A 5,001-nucleotide genomic window follows, 5' to 3' on the forward strand; every position below is an offset into this window, starting at 1 on the left:
TAGCGACAAATCTAGCAACTTTTCCCGGTGTTTTTAGAGACTTTTAGGAGCTTTGGCAACAGCATTTTCCAAGCACTTTTTTCCTTTCCTCCGCTAGCAGCGAGCGCGGAGTTGAGCCCCTCCCCCTTCCTAAAGCTGTCCGACTCACTGAAGCCTCGTGCAGCACCCCCAACCCCCAACCCCAGCTCAAGTCAGCTGAGAGGAGACCGCTGCAAATGAATCACGCATGCGCAAAGCTGCCACTGCTTCTGTCTGGTTTACAAAGCGGGATGTAATATTTACTGTAACGTTTTTTTTTTCTCTGATAGTGTTTCTCTAAACGACATCTCTGGACCCAGCTGTGTTTGACTCACAGATCAGTCACTGCTTCACCTCGTCCTCTCTGTGCCTCGTGACATCTAACAGTCGGCTGATTAAATTTAAGATTCCCACAAATTTAATTTATGTGGTTTGAAGTCATAAAATTATTTTGATTTAATTACGTCTAATTGCAGTTCTAAACACATTTAGTGTTTTTATTCACTTTTTTCTTCATTGTCTCTCGTATAGCGCAGATCACAATTATTGGCAAACATCCAACTATGCAATTTAAATGACATCATCGAGCGACTTTTAGGACAGCCAATAGGGACTTTTCTTGCTCAGGAGTTAGCAACACTGTTTCTTTGTACTCTCCTCAGCAGCCACCACCACAAGTATGATTTAATCTGCTGGAGTGCAGGTTTGAAACAAAGACCGATTTGGACAAGCTTTTCTGAAGTTGATGTTTGTCATCATCACAGTTTTCAAAGCTGGATGTGTTTTCTGTCAACTTTAAAAGCTTTTGAGCAGGTGTCAGAATGGGATCAGCTGGTTTACTTTCTTCACTTTATTGAAATAAAACAGAAGTTAATGAAAGAATTGTTTTGGTAAATTTCTATTTCTGAAAACCATGCAACAGTAATGTAAAACATTCATTCTCTACTTTGTACTAATTTAATTTTACCAAATACAATACTTGCAGTAGTATATATATTTTTATTTGCTGAAAAACTTTAACTAATAGTTATTCTGGCTTTTAAAATACAAATAATCAAGTAACTAAAGTGGAAAGCAAAAATCTGTCTAAAAATCTATGATAATTTCTTCAGATTTATCACGATGGTAAAAAAATTAAACTCTGCTCTCCCTGATGTTAAACTGTATCTGCTGCCCCTATGAGATGAAAGTATAACTGTACTATCTGTAATACTGGCCCCTCAGTATTGGATCAAAATGATATTTTTCAGTATTCCACACCACTAGTTCCTAGTGTTGAATTGGATTTGAACACCAGCAGTGATTCTAAAACTATTTTAAAAGAAAATTTGTTACAATCAAAAAGAAAAAATCAGTAGGTCCTCTGGTTCTTCTTTAGTGAAATGTTTCGTCTCTCCTCCAAGAGACTTCTTCAGTCTGATGAGTTTCAGGTGAAACTCAAACTTATAAGCTCCGCCTCCACATGGACAAACAGGTTAGTCACATGCAAAAGAGGGCCATCGACTAACAATAGGTTTGATTAGCTCTATTGTTCATAGAGGGTCATGTGACCCATCACCTGACTTATTGGTTTGGCTGCTGTGGTTCTTAGGTGTTGTGTCATGTGTGCAGGCGGGGTTCAAAGTCCCCTCCCCCTTTTCCCCTGGAAGAAAAGACAAAAACAAGGAGACATTGAGCCCCGCCTGCATTCACTACATACACATGACACGACACCGAACCCCGTATTTATACTGCATGCGTCTCAGCTGTGCTCCGCTGCGCTGCGCAGGTCGCAGCTGTGCATTTCAAGTCCCGTTTACACTTCCTCTGCTCCGGTCCGACAGACGTGCAGGAAGCAGATCGTGCGATAAATTCAGTGATAAATGTGGAAGTCACAACAAAAAAATCATTAATTCTGTGAAAGACGAACTCCAAACACAGCTGAAAACAACGATATAAAGACTTTTGATAACTATGTTGAAACTGTCTCGCTGTCGGCTTTCTGAAACTTCTGATTTCAAAATAAAATCCACGTGTATCGTGTGTGTACACATATGCTTCATGCTACATGTTTCCATCTGCTTCCCAAACAGAACCATACATTCTGACAGCATTTGTGTAGAAATATATCCGTATATTTATTAATATAGCTGCAATTTCGACATTATTCCGACAAATTATTCCGCCGAATAGTGTCTTATTTTAAAACTACGGATGCTGTGCTCGTGTCTTTTCCTAATCTTTAAAAATTGACTCCGGCGCTGCTCCGGCATCCGGCAAAAATAGGATCTGTTCTTATTTTGACGGATCGCCGTCCGCTCACCGCCGCCCTGCGCCGCCAGTATAAACACTCTCATTGGTTATAATGGGTGTGTGTTTGCTGTGGAGGTCGGAGCGGAGCGGGGACGGAACACATGTAGTGTAAATTGGGGGTAAAAACCACAGCATCCAAACCAATAAGTCAGGTGATGGGGCACATGAGCCTCTATGAATAGAGCTAATCAACCCTATTGTTAAGCGATGGCCCATTTTTGCATGTGAGTAACCTGTTTGTCCGCCATGTGGAGGCAGTGCTTATAAAGCTGAGTTCACCTGAAACTCATCAGACTGAAGAAGTCTCTTGGAGGAGAGACGAAACGTTTCACTAAAGAAGAACCCGTCCAGAGGACCTACTGATTTTTTTATTTAGATTTTTTTCTGCCTGGACGACTGAGATGCATCAGGACAAAATTTGTTACACTTTTTCAGATGTTTAAATGTCAAGTGACATGACTGTGAGCTTTTCTAACTTCAGAATTAAGTCTCCCCACAAATGTTTCTGACACAATAGAATAGAATAGAATAGAATAGAATTTATTGTTAGTGGAGGGAAATTTGCCTTAGCAAAGTGCTACACAGTTGTGAATAAAACCATTAAAACAACACAAGGGTAAAACTCAGACTCAAAGCAATGCAACAAGTAGAGGGTACAGTATTAGGTATGAGTTGTAAACTGCAGCATGGTAAGGTGCTAACAGGCGGTGGGATGAACAGTTCAACAGTCTGAGGCTGGAACAAAGGACAGTTTCAGTCTTAGTCCTACACTGTAGCTCTAAGCCTTCTTCCTGATGGCAGCAGTCCATATTCAGAGAGCAGTGGGTGTTTCTGGTCAGTGGATATGATTTTTGCTGTTCTTATCACTGCTTCTTCATATATAGTCTGTATGGGTTTGTAGTATTTTAAGCCGATTATGTTCATGGCTGTTTTATGAATGTGGGCAATCTTGTTCCTGAGTTGAATAGTTAAGTTTCCAAACCAGGCTGTGATCCCATACTTTCCAGCATGGCACGGTAAAAAACAAGAAATATGTGAAGCCCCACACCATGCAGTAAAAAAGTCTCTGCTGCAGTCATGAGCACTGACAAATTTCTGATTTTAAAGCAAAATGTCATGCAGAACACTGAAGACTGTTTAGTTGTTACCCAAATGTTTATCTCCGTTTAAAATATGTTAGTTGGCTATTGCTTCATGATTATTAGGAAAATATAACTGCTGCTTCACCTGAAAATGAAAAATCACCTTCCCAGATGTTTTCTTTAATTATTTGGTGACATGTTGCTGCTGTTTTTTTTTTTTTTTTACTCCAGAAACAACTTAAACAAAATGATGGGATTAGCAAGATTGAGCATTTTTTTGTTTGGTTTTGTTTGAAGTCTTATATCTAATATTTAGGCATTTCTCTTAAGTTTGGAACATGCAGATCCTCTGTGTAGACGTGTCTACAGTAGTAACTTGTTGCCCCATGTTACTCAGCAACTTGATGGGAAAATTTAAAACCTCTTAAACAAGATGTTTCCCATCAAACATGAGTCTGGAGGGCTGTTTGAAACGGGCTGGGAAAAAACATTCAAAATATTGTGAGTTTTACCTTGTGTGGTTTTAAATATGGTTATACTTGAAGTGTCAAGTATAGATTTTACTGCTAGTTTTTAGTATCTGAATCTAAATTACTAGCCCTTTAGAAATCATACTTGCAGTCTGATTTACTCATGTTTTTCTCACTGCATAGAATGGTGGGTCGAAGTTTCTCCACCTTGAGGACAGGTAGGTCCGCATGATGGCAGAGGGTACTGTAGGTTACCCTACAGGAACGGTGAGCTGGAATTGTGGGACAAGTATAACAGTTATAGCCAGCTGTGTCATTTTAAAACAATCAGCAAGAAATAAAAAAAATGATAATTTTTAAAAACAGTGGTAATTGCTCACTGGAGTGATGGCAAGACATGTAAGTTTGAGTCTTAAGAGCAGAAGATGAAATTTAACGACATTTGGAAATTCATCAGTAGAAGCACAATGCAAAGCTCATCTGTCACCTTTGGTTTAATAGTAATTAATAGTATAGTAGTACAGTAGTATAGTAGTATAGTAGTAGTATGATAGTTTAATAGTATAGGAGAAATTCTGGAGTTCTACACCACTTCCCTTTGTTTACAGTTATAAAATACACACACCATCATGTGATTGTCGGGTCGTTTTGTGAAGTGCCGTGTTGTATAAAGTACAAATATAAAGTATAAAGTGTATATAAAGTATAAAGTGATACTTGAGTAAAAGTATAAGTATCATCATAAAAATTGGTAAAAGTTAGTCTTCTCTAAAAATATTACTTGAGTAAAACTCTTAAAGTATCTGATATTTTTTGTACTTAAGTATCCTGATGCATCTCAGTAATCCAGGTAAAAAATCAAAACGAAAAAAACTGTATAGGTCTTCTGGACAGGTTCTTCTCTAATGAAACGTTTCGTCTCTCCTCCAAGAGACTTCTTCAGTCTGAGAGTTTCAGGCTAAATTCTGGCTTTTAAGCACTGCCTCCATGTGACTGATACTCACATCACATGGCTATCGTTGACACCTAATTAACACTTATTGTTAACAGGGGGTGGAGTGATACATAATGAGAACATCCTCATCTCTGAAAGAGTGACCGCTGGCCTGTAAATGAGTGAAAACTGCAGAGTTCTGGCC

At 38.8% G+C, this 5,001-nt stretch overlaps 1 long non-coding RNA gene across 2 annotated transcripts in view; it reads right to left on the reverse strand.

Moving 5' to 3' along the window:
- LOC106530709 (uncharacterized) overlaps nucleotides 1–5,001 on the reverse strand; it is an 88,261-nt gene that overhangs the window by 35,567 nt on the left and 47,693 nt on the right. The gene's annotated exons all lie outside the window — the stretch shown is intronic.

This window comes from Austrofundulus limnaeus, unplaced genomic scaffold, assembly GCF_001266775.1.
Source record: "Austrofundulus limnaeus strain Quisiro unplaced genomic scaffold, Austrofundulus_limnaeus-1.0 Scaffold549, whole genome shotgun sequence".
Taxonomy (NCBI): domain Eukaryota; kingdom Metazoa; phylum Chordata; class Actinopteri; order Cyprinodontiformes; family Rivulidae; genus Austrofundulus; species Austrofundulus limnaeus.